General features: G+C 34.9%; 1 protein-coding gene across 3 annotated transcripts in view; it reads right to left on the reverse strand.

The window, feature by feature from the left end:
• LOC129745195 (oxidative stress-induced growth inhibitor 2-like) overlaps positions 1-20000 on the reverse strand; it is a 175440-nt gene that overhangs the window by 19685 nt on the left and 135755 nt on the right. The gene's annotated exons all lie outside the window — the stretch shown is intronic.

A 20000-nucleotide genomic window follows, 5' to 3' on the forward strand; every position in this document is an offset into this window, starting at 1 on the left:
CTGCTCGTCCTTAGCAATTTTTTTTGGTCTTCTTTAGGTTCCGCTTGACAATAGCCCAGTATTTCTCAATTGGGCGGAGCTCTGGCGTGTTGGGAGGGTTCTTGTCCTTGGGAACCACATGCACGTTGTTGGCGGCGTACCACTCCATGGCCTTTTAACCGTAATGGCAAGAGGCCAAATCCGGCCAAAACAGTACGGAACAACCGTGTTTCTTCAGGAAAGGCAGCAGACGTTTATTCAAACACTCTTTCACGTAAATTTCTTGGTTGACACTCCCAGAAGCTATGAAATGGCTGCTTTTCAAGCCACAGGTGCAGATGGCTTGCCAAACCAGATATTTCTTCGCGAACTTTGACAGTTTCATGTGCTTGAAATTATCTGCTACCTTTCCCCTTCCTTTTGCCGTATGAAACTCCTGTCTCGGAAGCTGCTTGTAGTTGGCTTTGACGTAGGTTTCGTCGTCCATTACCACGCAGTCAGCATCGTCGTGTACAGTAGACTGGCCCAAATTTGTATGGGATGATTTTTACAACATTTTTTTCAAGGCGACACCCCATAGATTGGTGCATTCAGGTCCAAAAATGACTTTCTGAAAGTTTCAGGTCATTTGGCAGAAGCACGAGCTGGCGCAAAAGACTTGAAATTTGTATGGATATTTTCGGCAAAATGTATGAAAAATCGACTCTTTGTGTTCTAAAATACGTCTCTAGTGTGCTAGAAAGCTCAGAATTTCAGAATTCTTTGCAAAAAGTTGAAAGAAAGGTTTGAAAACTATGAACGGCTGCGTTGTTTTGTGATTAGAAAAAAGACTTTTGGTTTAAATGATCTTACTTCAAAAATTTTGGCGTTCATATTACATTATTATATCACACATTTAATTGCAAATAACTCATCACAGTCAGCTCGTATCGCGTCACAATCTTCTACTAACTTGTTTGTCATTATTTGAACTACAATTCCTGAAATTCTGAGCTTTCTAGCATACTGGTAACATATTTTAGAACACAAAGAGAATTTAGAACAGAAAGTATGTCGAATTTTTCATACATTTTGCCGAAAATCTCCATACAAATTTTAAGTCCTTTGCGCCAGCTCGTGCTTCTGCCAAATGACCTGAAACCTTCAGAAAGTCATTTTTTCACCTAAAGGCACCAACCTAGGGGGTGCCGCGTTGAATATAAGGATTTTTTTCATCATGGGCCAGTCTAGTGTACAGCCTCCGGGATCGTGGTTTGGCCGTCGCATTTTGTTTATCATCGCGATTTGGAGTCACTACCTTCTTGTAAGTCGATAGTCCGGCTCGTTTTTTGGCTCGATGTATGGTTGTAGACGATACACCCAGCTTATTTGAGGCATCTCGGAGAGAGAGGTTAGGGTTTCGCTTGAAACTACCGGCAACTCTCTTTGTCGTCTCAGCGGCTTCCGGTTTTCGATTTCCCCCCGATCCAGACTTCCTGGCTGTCTACAAACGTTCCCCAAACACTTTAATTGCATTTGTAACGGTTGATTTGGCCACTTTTAGCGATTTTGCCAGCTTTGCGTGCGAGTAGCTCGGATTTTCGCGATGCGCGAGCAAAATTTTGATACGCTGCTCTTCTCCCTTGGACGGCATTTTGACAACTGAAGAGTGAATTCCAAAATCAAAATCCGCTGTTTCGAAGCTGCGCTGCTGCCATCTGGGGTAGTACGATGTTGCGTGAGCAACATTCTGGGTGAACGATAAATTATAGACGACTTTACATTGCTTCGAGTTAAGTTTTCATAAATCCAAATGATTATGAAAAAAAAACACTCCTTTGAAAAATTGGAGTTTGTTTTCATTAAATTTGAATAAATTAGCCTGGTAGGAGACTCAATTCTATCTGATAGTTCCATTTTAAAATAGTCAGTCGGTCAGAGAAAACTAACATGGGGCCGTTCAGATACCACCTGGACAACTTAGGGGGGAGGAGGGGGTATGGAAATGTCCACGGAGAGGGGGGTAGGGGTTTGGGTAATGGGGATTTTTTTTAATTATCTGACAATTTGCGCCGGGGGTCTTCAGATTTTCTCCAAAATTGAAAATTTGGTTCATTTTTGCGACTTAAAAACACATGTATTTTTTCAGATTTCTAACATTTTTATTTTTTGAGTTAGCTTCGGTTAGATTTTTTTGTCAATAAAAAATAACCATTTTTCAAAGCTACATAACTCTGTTATTTTTCAACGGAAATTATAAAATAGCACATCAAAATGCATTGAAATTTTATCAGCTTTCCAAATAAAATAGATTTAAAAAAATAAATAAAGACCTTCAATATGAAAAGTTGTAAATAAACTTTAAATGGCGTCTAAAAGTACCGTCTGCACCACCGAATATTTTGCAAAAAATACCATTGAATAGCTCAATTTATGATGCAACTTTCATCTGAAGACACCAAAGTGGGCCATTAACTCCTTGAAGAGTTATGAAAGCAATAATGACGATAAATCTCTTTATTTGCGACGAAAACAAACAATGGTCGAACAACTGCACTCACATATGGAGGTAGCGCGCACTTCTAATAACATGGAAACAAAAGAACTTATCAAAGCAGGTGAAAAACACTACTTTTTCGTGCTTTGTACAGTGTTTGCAGCATAACTGACTTTAAATTGTAACCAAAATTCTTAGTATCGTATTGTTAATGTGATATAACTTATAAACTTTTCGATCAAAGATCATTGTGAAGCATAATCAATGCCAATAGTAGATGGTTCAGTCCCTGTGTTCGGGATCACAAAAATGTGATTAAAAAAATGAAATATAGACGTGCTTTACATAGTTTTTATATCGGGAGCTAAGCACTGGACACCAAAATCCTTTCCCATTCATCAAAAACAAAGAGTGTGACACAAATGTAGAAATAATCGAAGAGCTCAGTATGGTCAGCCCAGGCTGTAAAAAGCATCATTCCCATTGTAGGTAATATGACATTGAAAATATGATACTTTTACCGTATTCGTTTTCTCCATTCGCCCAGTTTTGAGGTTTACCATACTAGAACGAACATAATTCGTCGTCAGTGTTTTGCTACCTCGATCGCTCACAAACGAGTCTTCAGTGTTCCACCGTCCATTTTACATCAAATCTGGAGAATTACGGATGCAAAATTGAGCGCATAAACTTCTAAAAATGACAGCAAAATTTGCAAAACTTGTTGTGACCTGGTGCAAAACTGGTTATAAACAAATACGTTATTAGATTTTTGGATATAACATGAAGTCAGTTTAGCTGCAACACTCTACCGCCCCTACTTTCATAACAGTCCCATATGCAAAAACAAGCAAGCGAAAAAATCAGCTTTTTCTGTTTTGGAATACATTCTAAAATTGTGATTACCACTTTCGGCATAAACGAAAATCGTTTCTAGGTTGGCGTAATAAATCGTAAGACCTGAAATTTTCGAATTTAGGTTATTAGTAAGGTCGAGAGCACCATTTTTATTCATTATGGGACTGTTAATCGACCATATTTGAAACCTTTTTCAAATCTACTCGCATAACAGTCCCGTACAGAATATTTTTTTCTCACCAAGCTACTTTATAAGACTTAAATTTGATCATTTTTGAACTTCTAAATGCAATTTTCAGAAAAAGAAACATACAAAATATCGTAAATTCCACATTGTAAGTTGTATCTTTTTCTGATTTTTGATTGCATCCGATTGTTTTTCGCTCAGGAAGTCATTCCTAAGGAAGTCAGACCTGCCTTCGGAAACTCGTGTGCATCATTCGACATCAAGTGAGTTAAATTTTTTTAAATGAATCAAAGCAATAAATTAAAGACTATTTCGCCGAAAGAAGCATTGAAAAGTAACCAAATCCGTGGTGTTTCACATATGGAACTGTTATTCGGGTATATCTCAGATAGGACAGCCACAAATTGATATTTTTTTGAAATTTGTATAACAAAACCTCTTTTTTTAGTGTTTTATTTTGAATCCCTATGTTGAACTAAAATGACGAAAATTCATATGAGACTGTTATGCGAGAAGGGGAAGTCTACAAAGCACAAAAAATAGTGTTTTTTACCTGCTTTGATAAGTTCTTTTGTTTCCATGTTGTTAGAAGTGCGCGCTATCTCCATATGTGAGTGCAGTTGTTCAACCATTGTTTGTTTTCGTCGCAAAAAAAGAGATTTATCGTCATTATTTCTTTCATAACTCTTCAAGGAGTCAATGGCCCACTTTGGTGTCTTCAGATGAAAGTTGCATCATAAATTGAGCTATTCAATGGTATTTTTTGCAAAATATTCGGTGGTGCAGACGGTACTTTTAGACGCCATTTAAAGTTTATTTACCACTTTTCATATTGAAGGTCTTTATTTATTTTTTTTAAATCTATTTTATTTGGAAAGCTGATAAAATTTCAATGCATTTTGATGTGCTATTTTATAATTTCCGTTGAAAAATAACAGAGTTATGTAGCTTTGAAAAATGGTTATTTTTTATTTACAAAAAAATTTAACCGAAGCTAACTCAAAAAATAAAAATGTTAGAAATCTGAAAAAATACATGTGTTTTTAAGTCGCAAAAATGAACCAAATTTTCAATTTTGGGGAAAATCTGAAGACCCCCGGCGCAAACCCGTCAGATAATAAAAAAAAATCCCCTAATGTCAACGTGGACATACTTACTTTCAAAATATTTTCTAAAGGTGAATAAATATTAAGATGTTTCAATCAAAATCTTAAAATTGCAAAGCTTTCCAGTTTAAGTCTAAGCAACTAGTAACCACTTGAAAGCAAGCTATAAATATGATAATTTAGAAATTAATAATAATTATAATTATTATAAATTAGATTTAGAAAAAAAAAAACAAGTTCAAATCTGTCCACGTGAACATCCGGGGAGGGAGGTAGGGGTTTGCCAAATATCCATGCTTGGCCAGGAGGAGTAGGAGCAACATTCTACACACACACCCTCAAAATGAGGGGTGTTCAGGTTTTTTAAATGCAAAATTGAAAGTAATACGTCAAGTTGATATTGACCAAACTTTTACCGTATCACCCTTTAATCAAATTCTTAAGGTTTTGCATCCTCATATAATTAATTGAAATGATTTTCTCCCATGTTTGAATAATATTTCGTGGGATTTTTAGTTATTTTTTTGTATGGAGACCAGTTTAGAAATGAAAAACTGTGAGAAACTATCAACACGGATAAAAAAGTCTTCAAGTTGATATAAAAATTCGTAAAGTTCGTTCTTATATGCCACTGATTTTTGATTGAACCTACTAGTTTTCTCAATCAACATCGATATTTTCGAACAAATTAAAGTTTATGTGAAGTTGATTCGGCTGTAGAGGATTTTTCAACAGTAAATCGCTAAAATAGTTCAAAATATGGTAGATTTGACTATTTCTTAAAGTCAACATTAAATATTCTTATAGTTAGTTCCATAATTTCACTGGATGTTAGACTAGACTTTAAATCTTATTCATATCTAAGATGAACAAGCCAAAATGCCGTGGCATCGAATAATCTGATGGTTGACCAGATTATTGATTTTAAAACCATTGAGCAATATTAAATCAATCAAATTGAACATTGAAACAAAACTAAAAAGTGACTGTTATCAGTTCTCCCACACCTTTAGGATAAAAAACTTGTTAAATTTTATGAGATTTTTTAATGTCTATTTAGTCTAAGCTTGCCAGATTCTCTGGTTTTATCCGGACATGCCAGAATCAGCTTTGAGGCGTTGAGAGCTTCCAGGGGGGCGGTGAACTCAATTTTGAAATTTGAGGGGAGTTGAATGGGCTCAGGGGGGCAGTGAGGTCGTAATTCATTTTTTTTTTACGAATCACGAAACAACGCAGATTTAAAATAACAACGGGTAAGTTCGATGAAAAACAATGAAATTATGATACAGAACTGAACATCTGATTTGAAACTAAAATATTTAAAATTTTTACAGAGCTGCGATCTAATTTTTGTTCCAGTATCTCAAGAAAATTTCTCCAAAAATGCATCTAAAAGGTTTTTTTAAATTGTCACAGATTTTTTATACGCTCTACATGTTGATCTTTTTATGTAAGATGATTTTGGGTTCTACAAAAAAAAAATTCATTTCAGATCACAATAATACTTGGTGATCTTAAAAATGTATTGTCTAAAAAATCTGCTAAACAGATAAAACCTTCATAAAAAAATTGTTAAAAAAGCGTAACTTGTGATTTAGTAATGGATTGTTTGGAAAAAAATATGAAGTTTTTAAGGTAAGAGAAATTTTTATTTTAAGTTCTTTTGTTCATCTTTATTTCAATTGATCTAAAAAATCAATTTTGCTATTTTCCATGGATAAACCACGATAAACTTTTAATCTATAGATTGCCGGAATTCAGTTATTAGGATCTTATTTAAACTTTACGACCCGTGAATGCTGCATAACTTTGAACAAGGCTCAAATTCAGATACCAAGAAATAATATTATTTTTAGCTTGACAGTAAACAATTTGTATTCAATAATGCAAATTAATGGAGAATATAGAATAAGGTTTATCAAAATTTAAGATCTATGATTTTATACCAAAACAGACTAATCAATCAGTTTAAGTAATTGTCCAGATAACTTTACATGGAATTAAGTGTTTACTGGAGGTTTGAAGCAATAAGAGGCCCTTGGAGCCAAAAGGGTATAAGTGCATAAAAGCTATTTTTCTTTCAAACAAAATAGTATGTAAGGTTTTTAATAATCTTTCAAACAAAATAGTATGTAGGTTTTTAATAACATCCAGACTAAATTGATGAAGAGTTAAAACACTTTTTATAATCGCCAACACTTTTAATAAAGAAAAAAACATCAATTAAACGAACAGCACCAAGTTAGGCTCCATCTTACTCCAGACATAAAAAAAACCATTGGATTTTTTGTTAGTGCTTACTCAATATCAAATTGCAGCCGATTGTCCTGGTCCTTTACTTCTTATCAAATCTATCACGTATCTCACATCTCACTCTCATTCGTCTCAAGTTTTCACTTAATTTCTACAGGTTAGCTTAAGGTGCTTTTCATGCCCTCATTCCCCTTACAGGTTATCCCATAAAAATAAATGTTAAAATTTTCTAAACCATTAAATTTAATGATCTTTAATTTGGGGAAATAGTTATCTTCGAAAGGTACAATGGGAAAATTTGGCCTCAAAATCCGCAAAAAAATCGAAGTCCCTTCGGTGAGCCGTTGTATCTTTATCGAAAAAAATCATGATATTTAAGGCTTATGCTCTTTCTCCCTTTGATATCTCACGTTACACTAATTCTTTCCATCACCCTTGAAAATGCGATAACTCCCAGGTACGATGATGTACGAAGACGAACACAGAACATTAGATTCGAAGCCGCGGGTTTGAGAACCAGAAATAATACTTATCATACGTGAAATCTTCACAGAAATTTAAATCTGTCATCGGATTCGATCGGAACAATTCGAGAGAGGTGTTTTTTACTTTGATACCCAGAATTAAGCTATTTTCATAAGGTTTTCAGTGAAATTGCATAAAACGAGCTGAAAGTTTTTTAATACTCAAACTAATGTAAAACAAACCATTTACAGATAAGAAGATCTTAAGAAGCGATCTGTTTTACCCCTTTTTAGCCTTACTAAGATTATGTAGTTTAATGAAATAATCACTTTGTATCTCACTTAAGTGTTGATCGATTTGAAGAAAATGAACACAAAAATTAAAGCGTTAGAATGTGTTCAACAACGCTCAAAATGTTAGATCTATTGAAGAATGTCTTCAGAAGACCTTTAAAAAAATTTAATTTATCAAAATAGTGTATTTATGTAAAAGGTCTCATTTATAAGGCTTGTAACTTATGTGACACTTCATCAATCTTCATGACCCTTTCATATATCTTTAAAATGATTCCCAAAAACATTTCTTCTGAAAACATTTTTGGCTAAAATTGATTTTCACGAAGTTATGCTTGTGTTTTTTTTTCATAAAAAAAGGGCAAATAACACTTCACTCAGATGTTTCTTGTCAAATCTGACGACAAATCTGAACTCCTAGGAAAATATCACACAAGGTAAGCATTACTTAAGGTCGTTAAACCTGCGGCTTGGATTTTTTAGAATTTTCGATACAAATTTTCCCACCGTTCGATGTGTGGAAAGATGAAGATAATCGTGGAATTTTTTGACAGTCATTCTCCAAATAAGCGATTACTCATTTTTTTCCAAGTTTACTGATCATAGAGTTGCTTATCTACCTGGCACGTGTACCAAATTCAACAATTCAAAGTGGGGAGGTATCTACATAAATAATAACAATTCATCAAAATTCCTTTTACCTGTCGCAGAAGTTTACTAACTAATGAACACATTCCCAGACACTGTTCATCGGTTCGCTTAGCGAGACGAACATTGTCCTTTGACATTTTGGACATAGTGTCCGCATTGGTAGCTATCATTCAAAGTTCTTCACGTCTACACGTCAGATTGTGCGTTTTCCCACAGACATACATTATTTCCGTTCCTTACAGCAGGGGGGTCTCTTCGGGTAATCAATTATGATTATGTGTATGAATGCGGACAACTTTCCCGATAAGATAAACTAGTTCCGATTACCTACGCTTTACGGACGGGCCTAGGCCCAAGTACAGATTGATCTAGTTCCCGGTTGTAACGATGACGCGGTACCTTTCAAACATAGCTGCTGAAGCTTATCTGCGCTCATTGTGCGGTTTATGATGATAACCTGCCTGTGTGTTTTCAAACACTGGTGGTTGGTAATTTTCCATTCGCGTGATATTTGGGAATGTGTCAAAGTGATATCAATCTAGGTGGTTGTTTTCCAAATTGGGTCCAAATGTGTGTCATCTGGAAATGTAGGATTTTGTTGCCGCCTGAAAGCTGTGAGATAAATCTAAATTGAAGCATCGAAGCGAAATTTTAGTATGGGCAACTACTATCTGAATCAGGCACGAAAATGTTCATCGTCATTAGTGGATAAGATAGGTGAAAGATTAAAACGTCCGGGTGAAGCTGAATGCCTCATCAGGCTGAGAAACCTAAAGATTAAACTATAGAGATGGATTCCCATAAATAGAACATTCTTGGTGCTGTTGCTTTTCCTAACTGTAGATTAAAAACAATGATAAGCACCATTGGATGTAATATTATCTTTTACTTATGAAAATTTAACGAAAGTTTGATGTTGTTATGTTTATAATCACCCAAACATTTTAGGCTAAAATAGATGCATCGTATATTAAATTTAGACACGAATGCAACAAGGATGCTTAAGAGTCGTTTATAAACCATAAAAAGTATATTCAAACACAATTATGTACTTACACCGTGATGCTCACAGTGTGAAAGTTACTTTTAGCATATTTATACATGTAAGCACTGCAGGAAAACGCCCAAGTTTTTGCTTTAAAAGACGACCCACAAATCAGGATCTACTACAACAATAGCATGCTTGGGAACTTGAAATATCGGCACTGGATGATGGCACTATTAGCATAGACAAGCTTTGCAACCGTTGGCATAGTCCTTAATCTTTTAAAGCTGTTCGAGTCAATATGACCCGAAGCGCAAAATCCAATCATCATAATCATTATTCCAATATGAAAAACTGAGATTTTGAGAGCCTAAGTATGTTTTATGAAAATAATAATCTCGTCTTTCCTAGAATAGGTATTGGTAAGCCGGTAAGATTCAATGGTTGATTATTCGTGACAAAAAACACAACACTTTTCAACTGACATTAGTAGAACAGATGGCACAGTGGTGCGTTTGAAAAGAAGAGTTCGAAATATTGTTTTGTGTTCGATTCTCACGCTCCCGTCGGATTTTTTACTCTGTTGTGTTATGAGCCTACTTGGTTGAATGATTTAACTGAATTAAAGCAATCGAAAGATTCCTTTTAATTCAACCACGGTAATTTTTTTTTATTACATGAATGTTTTTACAACATGAATGTTTGTATGTAGTGGTAATGCATCATCGTGCTCGATAGCTCGAGTTTCTATGCCAATGCGCAATGGTTACATAAGCTATCATGTCATTTTTGGAGTAGCGCATGTTTTATCTCATTTTTGGTAAAGAAAAAGCATCGATCGACATTGAATTCTGTAATTCTTTGGGTGAAGCGTCTCAGTTAACACGTTCGTCGCCACGCTCATTTTGGTAATTTTACTAACCAGGCTTGCTGAGCGGCTAACTTGAGTAAAGAGAGCGTCACACGTTTTTGATGTGACGGGGCCTCCCAGGAAATACACCAGTCACCAGTGGTGTCAACCTTCCAGATTTTTTTCTGGATCTTCCAGAGTTTTTGGACTTTCGTCAGACATTTTTTAGGGTTCCACACTTTCAAACTTTTGTGCTTTCTTCCAGACATTTCCAGAGTTTGAAGTTTGGACAAGAATTGTTTTACAAAGCAGTCAAAATTCAAAATTTTGCGTGGGGAAATATCGGGAAATGATTAGATTTATAATTGAAAAGTGATAAATGCTACAAAGTTGTATGAAATGATTAGATTTATAATTGAAAAGTGATGAATGCTACAAAGTTGTATGTAAAACAGGAAGTTAAGCTTAAAAAGTATACTCTCGCCACTACTATCACGTTCCAAGTATTGATAGTGGGGTGTATTGAATGGGATGTATGATTATTACACGAGTAATGAGCATCTGCAATAAAGCGATCTGGCGATCAAAAAAAAAGGTCACCACCTATAGGGGAGATGAGGGCATAACGAGCACCCAGGGCATAATTGTTTCTCAATTTTCAACATTATAAAATTTTTGATTTTTCACTTTAATCAATTTTAAAACGCTTTTTTACTTTAATTTGTTCACTAGAGGCGAACAGAGCACTTTCAATGAAGGCATAATGAGCATTTTCTACCGGGGAATCTGGCAGCGAATTCAACTCGATGAAGTCAACTGAATAATAGAACTACAGCTTAACTAGTTTCGTCGGTCGATTTGGCCTATTGGTAAGATGTCGGAGAGGTAATCAGTAGACTCGAGTTCGATTCCTGTTCGAGGGGATTTTTTTCGCACATACCATTCATGATTGATTTTTTTTATTGTTACATTATACGGCTAATAACATCAAAGCATCATCCGTCAAACAAAACACCAGAAACATAATGTATGAGCATGTGTTAAATCTTTGAATTCTACAAACAGACCAAGATTATTTTGTTATTGCTTTGTTTGATGAATCTACGCCTCACCGTTCAGTGCAATCATGATCATGAATGATAAATGAAAAAAAAACACCTCGACCAGGAATCGAACTCGAGCCTACTGATTACCTCTCCGACATCTTACCAATAGGCCAAATTGTCAGACGATTCAAGTCAAGCTGTAGTTCTATTACTCAGTTGACTTCATCGATTCGAATTTGCTGCTAGAATCCCCGGTAGAAAACGCTCATTATGCCTTCTTTAATGGTGCTCATACTGCCTCTGGGGTTTCTCATTATTCCTCTACAGTGACTGGTTTTCAGCTTTCGGCAAAAATTTTTAAAATGCATTTTTAAACGTTTTTATCTGCTTTTTCAAGTTTCATCCAATTAGGCAATAGACTATTTGAGTGTCTGAACACGAAACAATGATGTAATTCACATATTACAGCTGTTCTCTATGGTTAAATAAGCGTTTTCCTTAAGGTGGCCATTATGCCACCATCTCCCCTAAAGTTCGCAATCCAGCAGACTTTTCTAGACATTTTGTCAAATTTTAGGCTTTTTTGAAAAACAGTTGGCATCTCTGTCCGTCGCCCGAATATGAGTCTCATGGCGACGAACGTGTTAAACTTCATATTTCTTTAACACGTTCGTTGCCACGCCCAATTTGGTAGTTTTACTAGCCGGGCCCAAAGAAATTCTCGGAGCGACAAAATAAAGAAGGATAGTTAAGAATTTTTAGGGTTTTCCGGGCAAGTGGATGTAACCTACGTGGATTTCGCCAAGACATTCGATCGGTTAAGTTATAAACTCGTGATAGATGAACTGCTCAAAATGGAATACCCAACCTGGATGATTAAATGATTCGTTTCATAAGTTTTAAGGCAGAATTGCATTCATCGGACAATCGAAATTTCAAAACATTTTGAAATTCTGTTCCTTTTGTAAATAGTTCCCTAAGGAAGACAACTTTTTCCACTGCTTTTCAATTGATTCACTAAAGACTTTGTTGAACTAATCGAATCTAATGGATATGAGATCAACGCAGATGATATCAAAATTTGCCGTATTGTTTTATTTTCGTCGGTGGTTTGTTGTACCAAAGGATTAAGTTTAATATTCTAGAATATAGCTTTTAGTGTATTTCTAAGAATCGATTTTAATTGTTGAATCAACCATCATTCACTGTTGATGTGTGGTTAGTTCAATTAAATTTTTGTCATGACATTAACCAACAACAATTAGACGTTAAAGTTAGCGGTTAGCTTATTTCTTAGTTTTGCATCGAATAAACTAATTGATCTACGAGATCTACACTATTCCGAGAGAGAATTACCAGTATTTGTCGAGGGAAGGCAATCATGCAAAAAAACGAACCCAAGATCAGTCACCCTGCGATCAATTGGACCAGACCGCTCAATCTGGATTGCAATTACTTTGAGGCCTGAAACTTATATCAGTGACAAGCGGCATGACTTGTCAAAACACAATCTACAAAAGGCTGCCATACGCGGAAAGCACGTGGCCAGAAGTGTCCGCATTATTGTTGAGCTCGCGCGCGCAATCACGCGTCTCCAATTCAATGTTTGCGGGGTTCAACTGATGATGATAAGTTTGATGAAGCGAACCGATAAACATACGGTTAGACACAACCACAATCACTAGCACGGATAAGATTTATTTTTGGTAGGTTAGGGTCGATAAGAATGAGGTTTTAGCAGATAAAGCTAAATAATAAATTGTGAGCTTCAAAAACTTGTGTCTGTAATGGTTTGTTTAATGAAGTTCCTCAGTTATTTGTAGAATGACACTCAATATTCATATAAGTTCAATTATGATAAGAACAATATATCCGAAATAGAAAGAATTATTTCCTTTCTCGGGGTAAGAATATGAAATATTTACCTCACTCGTGACGTGACAGCTTTCGATCGCGAGAATGTACTATAAAATCATTAAATTCCTACCAACAACGACAAGCACTGAAAGTTACTGTGTAACTTATAGGGCTTTCTCCTCTCGAAGAGTCTTATGTAAACTTGATAACACTTTCCTCAGTAAGTGTCTGGAACGTAATCCCTAGCATGAGCGATAGTCTGTTTACATAACTAAGCCTTCCGTTTGGTCTTTACTTTAAAATTTCAAAACCTGGTGTTCTGAACCCTGTTGGCAAGAGCTATCGAAATGTCAAATTTGGCACTCAAAAGCCTCTGCATGACAACAATTGTTATGCGCAAAGTATGATTATAAATTCAATCCATCAATATCAAAAACCATCGAAAGTTCAAGCTTGTGTTGTGTCTGACCTCTCCAGGTCTTGTACATTCAATTTCCCCAAAATATGATTGGAATTGCTAACCGTTGCACAAAAACAATGTATTATCAATGGGGCAGGCACCCGAAAAAGGAAAAACAATTACACAATCTGTGTCTGGGAACAAATTCCTCACCACCCGTCAAGACACCGGAATTATTATTCTCCCAAAAGAAGATGCTTCTAGAATTGGGCTAAAAGGCGGTTGCAATGCTTAATCTTATCAGCCAGTGGGATTGGGGTTGTTGGAGCAAATTTGCAACAGCAAATCAAGAAAAAAAACCTGCTGTCACCTATCCGGGATGCGCGCCTTCGACTTATCAATTCTACAAGCGAAAAAAAAATTCAAGTTCACGTTCCTTTATCAATGTTGGTGAGTAAGCTCCTACACAACGAGCCTCCCGGACACAATTTGCTATCAGTAGACGTGCAAATTCCATGCCGCACATTCATAGGAACGTCACCATGGGGATTCCAGTGGGTCAATCTCTGTTGACGTCGCGCAAGTTGTGTTGGAGTGAACGAACTGGATTGAGCACATGACGGCGTCGTGGGCAGTTGGAAGATAAGCCCCGAACCGGGGCGTGCGATTTGAAGTTAAGAAACTGTTGCACGGATTGTTGGAAGAGCAAATCTGTCCGTAAACATGGCTGGGGATTCGAGGAATATGATCACCTTGGGATCATTGTTCCGTCAGATTTTGTATCTTGAAATGGAAATTTTGATCCAGATTGTGAAATTGCAGTGGTTTAAGAAATCTCATTGGATTTCGTTTTCTATTTTTTTTTTGTTTACAAGGCAATGCAAAATTCCTACCAGGATCGAGATCAGAATCAGAATGAGAATTAGGCTCAAGATCTGAATAATAATCAAGCATGATAAGGATCAGCATTAGTATTAGGAATAAAGGGTGTTTCGTTATGTCTAAGCACGATTTTGCTACAACGTTTCGTGGACAATAAAAATCTGGGCGGAAACCGGGTCCGGTGGACAAAACTTTGGACCGGAAAGTCATGCGTGCTTAAGCCAGTAAGAAGACTGCCTCAGTTCGGATGATGAGAATTAGGTTCAAGATCTGAATAATAATCAGCATCAATATCAGGATTATTTCCATGATAAGAACCAGGATCAGTATTAGGAATAAAGGGTGCAAGCACGATTTTGATACAGCCCTGCGCATTTCGGATGGCGTTTAAACAGTTTTCATACTTTTCGTTAAAATGAGGATCAATTCCCCGGAAAAGCGCAAAAATATAATGCACTATCCCTAACATGTCGCCGGATCAGTTGGCGAAAAAGGAAGAAGTAAGCATTCGAAGTATGACGGTACGGTGGACAAAACTTTGGACCGGAAATTCATCGGTGTTTACGCCGGTAAGAAGACTGCCTCAGTTCGGAATGTGGCCATAAAAGTGGGATCTCCTCTCCTCAGCACCGATGATTGGGTCTAAAAAATACAAGAAGCAAAAGAAACCGAAGAGGAGTCAAGACAAGCTGCTTCCATCAAACCATCGTTCGTAAATTATATGATCAACTGCTGTGTGTAAAACCGGTGTGCGTTATTATCGACGACGAAACCCATTGTAAGTTTGATTGAAAAACGCGAAAAAACGACTAATCCTCCAAATTGTCCTCAAGTGAGACCGAAACTTTTTGGGGTTTCAACAGATTCTATCTTATACTTCGAAGACTGAAAAAAAGTGATCGAAATGCTCGCAAATTAGTCTGTGCTGAAGCTGGCCTACGATTGTCTGGAATCTGATCTTGTATTGAATGACTGCACAAGAAAACTGTAGAAAACATAAAAATTCAATAAAAAAAAATGAAATTAATTAAATTGTGTTTAAACTATTCATTTTAAATCGTGCTTGGAGTTAATGAAACACCGGAGAGATCACCAAGATCAGGCTCAGGATAAATATAAAGTTAGGGATCAGGTAAGCATTAGGATCAGTCCCAAATTTAGGATTAGAATAAAAATCTATAACAAGACCAGCATCAGGATTCGGATAAGAATAATCGAAGAAAGGCGAAAGGTTAAACATAATAATCAGGATTGTGATCCAGATTAGGATCTGAATCAAATTCAGGGTATGGATTAGGACGAGGATCATCCTATCCTATTGTTTTGTATTTCAATGCTTTTCAGTTTAGAGAAATTAATTAAAGTTGAAGAAATTGTGTAAAAGACACAAACTCAAGGTGATCGTGTGTAAAATTCATGTTAAATATTAAAGCAAAATATCATGAAATTGTTCAACTCCAACACGCATAGGATCTCAGTGAAACTTTAAATTTCTTTGAAGACATCTAAATTCAACTTAAGACTAAAGCGTACATCTTTCAAGGTTATAATGGCTAGCATTTTACTAATGCCAACATTGGTTTACGTTTAAAACGTTTCGATCATTATTGGAACTTCTTCAGGGAAAACTTCAGGGGAAACAAACATGAAAAATTAAAGATATTGGAAAGCTGCCTCATTAAAACAACTAAAAACACAGTGAACATTAAAAAAGACACTGAAAACATTCACTCTTCATACTCAAACATTTTCCAATTACTCGAAAAAATAAGCGAACTACCAGATATAAAAAAATACACACATACACAACAGTTGAATTTTGATCAATACACAATGAGTGAAAAGTGAAGACTGTGCTTAGAGTTCGATGCTGTGGAAAATTAATCCCAAAAACACTAGACAACGAATTTTCATCCGCAGACATCTGTACGTAGTAAGTAGATACGCACAGCAAAAATTATTTCATGTAAAATTACCCAAATGTCCTGTAACAAAAAGGAGCAGGATATTTACCGTAACTTTACAGGTCGAAACCATAATTACGTGACATTTTATTTTTAGTGCACAACTTTTTTACATGACATTTGTTGTAATAATAAATGAATCTTTGTTAACTTTCAAGGAAAACAATTTAAAATTACAGGTTTTGTTAATTACAGGTGATTTATTTTAAAGGTTGCAGTTTTCAGTGACACGTAATAGTCAAAAAAAATTCTGTGCACCTTATATCTAAAATCATGAACTGACCTAAATTTTTCGGAAACAGATCAAAAGACATCATACACGACCAGCCAAGTCTCTCACTCACAAGAAAACGGCATCTTCTCGGTAAGAAAGCATAAATAATGATCAGCAGAACCTAGGAAGTAAACACTATTTTTATTCCCTGAAGAAGATCTAATAAGGATCGAAACGTTGGAAACGTAAATCAATATGTCGTTTTTGCTAAACATAAAACTGCAAGCCGAAAAAACTTCCCGAAAAAAACATATTTCCTGTCGAATTTGCTACCACAAAAGACAAAAGTTTTTAAAAAATGAGTAAATGTTCTCTGAATTCATTTCTATTGGACATTCAACATAGAAGAGCTCAAAATCGTATAAACAGGTGTAAAAAATCTGTGTTTTCAGAAAAAAAACGTTGTTTTTCATGCTACTGATTTTGGACTTCATTTTTTTAAATCCGCATCGTGTGTTCTTTGGTGTGTCAATTGACCTCACATTTTGATAATTTTATTCAGCATTTAATCATGTAAGTATTGCTGTAAGAAAACCATTTTATCATAATGTTCTTCCCCAACTTTATTTTTCTTACAAATCTAACGCACGAGAAAATGAATGAAGAGTCAATCAATGGGAGAGTGACATAAAAGAGTGAAATGATAAAATTTGTTGAGATATATCTTCATATCGAACGGAAATCTAGATGAGTTTTTGGTCGCCCTGGGGAAGTTTATTTCAAAGCATTGTTACTTATTTTAAGAGGGATTTTGAAAACAAACTATTCTGTTTATAAATAATCTCCGATTAGGATCATCCCAACTCTAGGCCATATATATTTTGCTCAGATTAAGATTAATACAATGTACAACGGACAAAAAAGTTTATAAACCGCGAAGAAATTGAATATCTTTCCTCCAACATAAACCAAATCTATGAAAATATACTTTCTTTTAGTGAAAATGTCCGGAGAATCGATTTAATATAGTTTCAGACGCCACACGAACATATGAACGGAGATACAAATTAATATTTTTTTTAAGTTAATTCAGAAAAACGGACGTTCAGGCTTGAAAATTTTAAACCACATGAGATGTATCTTGTGTAACTTTTTTGAGGAATCGTATGAAGCCTGAGATACCTTACCCATCGGAAAATGGAGTTATGGCTGATTCAACCTTAGTTCCCCTACATTTTTTAAATATTTCAGAAAAATCATGTTCTGACTTGAAATTTTTTAAGCCAATTAAGAATTATCTTGTGTGATTTTTTTCCTAGGAATCAATTGAGCGCTGATTGAGCCACCGCATGCTGCGTAAAAGTGAGTTATAGCTGATTTTACCCTCTATTCCGTATATTTTTCAGTTAATTATGAAAACAGTAAATTCGGACTTGGAAATTTTGAATCAAAAAAACTTATCTTGCGTGATTTTTTCGAATTAATCGAATGAAGTTTTCTTTAGCCACCGCACGCATTGGAAAATATAGTTACAGTAGTTTTCGATTTTATCACGATCAAAAAAAAATTCACCGTGAATATGGCGAAACCGTGAATTTGGCGAAACTAAGAATTGGAGTAGAAAAAAGTATTTTTACTGTCTTTAATCAATAATTAATATAATTTTAAGTAGTGGAAACGTTTTGTATCAATAAATTTCGATCATAAGGCATAATTATCAAAGATTACTTAACAAAAAGGATCGTTTTCAGTTCTAATTATTCTTCTCTAAAGCAAATTTTTAGGCTATTTCTTGAAATAAAACCATGTTGTATATCCATTTGATAGTCTACATTTAATTAAAGTGAATTATTAGGTTTTGATGGAAATTTAACAGTCGTTATCTCTTATTTCGATTTTGAAAAAAAGATTAAAAAAATAGCATAAAAAAATTTGTTTCTGCTTATTTCAAATTTCAATATTTAATCTTAACACTTTTGATGAACTAAAAAGTATATTTATTCGAAAAATATTTTAAAATTTGCTCAACTTAGACTTTTTCAGTGTGTTCCTCGAAATTTGCTTTATGCGCAGATAATCTTTTGTCTTTATATGTAGAAAAACAGAAATCTTAGTCATATTTTCAGACAAAGCTATCAGAATTTCATTTTATTCTTCCAAAATTATCCATTCAGACAATACCAAAGGCTATCCAATAAGGATTACGCACGCCACCCTTTAAAATAAACAAATTCAACAAAAAAATCAGAGACACTTATCTCTTTTCAAAAACGCTTAAATTCACCCACATTTTTATATGATTCGCATAACCAAAAAAGTTAAATTTTTTTAAAGCGACTAACCAACCCAAGTAACAACACTAGCATCAGCGTGACGTTAAAATACTTGTGTCGATTATTACAAGCGTTTTTAAAATCCAAATGACGATTTTGAACACTATATAGATAAAATAAGCAGTTCAATGGCATTTTCATATTATTGGATACCTATATACTATAACATAAACCATAAAAAATATCATAAACAAAGACGCTCTATGGTTTTGAATGAAAATTTAGGACCTGGTAATGGTTTCTGAATGATTTCTTAAAAATCGTGATAAAATCGAAACAATAACCGTGATAAAATCGAGCGTGAATTTGGCGAGTATTGATAAAATCGAATAGTGATAAAATCGAGACACTACTGTATGACTGTTTTCGCCCTCAATTCCCTTATCTTTTACAAATAGTTAAGCCATAACTCCATTTTCCGATGCCTTCATTCGATTTCTCGAAAAAAATCACACAATATTTTTTCTATTTTTTTCTATTTTTTTTTAATTTTTTAGTCAAAATCAGTGTTTTTCTGGATTGTTCACAAAATATAGGGGAATTAGAGGTTAAAAAGGCACTATATCTCCGTTCCCAAGCTCGTGCGGCGTTTAAAACTATGTCCAATCGATTTTCGTTTTCATTTTTACTAAAGTAAAGTATATCTTCATAGATTTTGTTCATGTAAGAGGAAAGATATTGAATTTCTTCGCGGTTTATACACTTTTTCCTCATTGTGCAATGGTTGAACAAGCTCGAAGACAAGAACGTTGCAATGGTAGATCAGTCATTTTACTTATATGTAAAATGTGCTCAATGCTTCATTCAGAAAGCAAAATCAAGGCCGGCATTTAGAAATACAAAAAAATCTCTTAAAAATTGCATTTTTGACTTCCGGAAAAATACTTTAGGATCATAGGATATTAATTTAAGCCAAATAGACTTACATAAGAACATTTCTGCCAACTTTTGAAATAAATGTAGAGTAATAACATTGATCCCAAAAAATTCTAAGTACCATACAGTGGGATCTTAAAATTTTACTCGACTCTTCGAGGTATTTCCAACAGTTTTTTTTTATAAGTCATTGATTTTATACCTTGCTCAACATTGCATTCAATTAAGTTTGGATGCCTATTCCTTTTTTATTCAGTTCTGAGATGCATGTTTGTAATTTTTTTTTTTATAGAAACAGGGTAGAGATATGAAAACTATATGTACA

This window comes from Uranotaenia lowii, chromosome 2, assembly GCF_029784155.1.
Source record: "Uranotaenia lowii strain MFRU-FL chromosome 2, ASM2978415v1, whole genome shotgun sequence".
In the NCBI taxonomy this organism is placed as follows: domain Eukaryota; kingdom Metazoa; phylum Arthropoda; class Insecta; order Diptera; family Culicidae; genus Uranotaenia; species Uranotaenia lowii.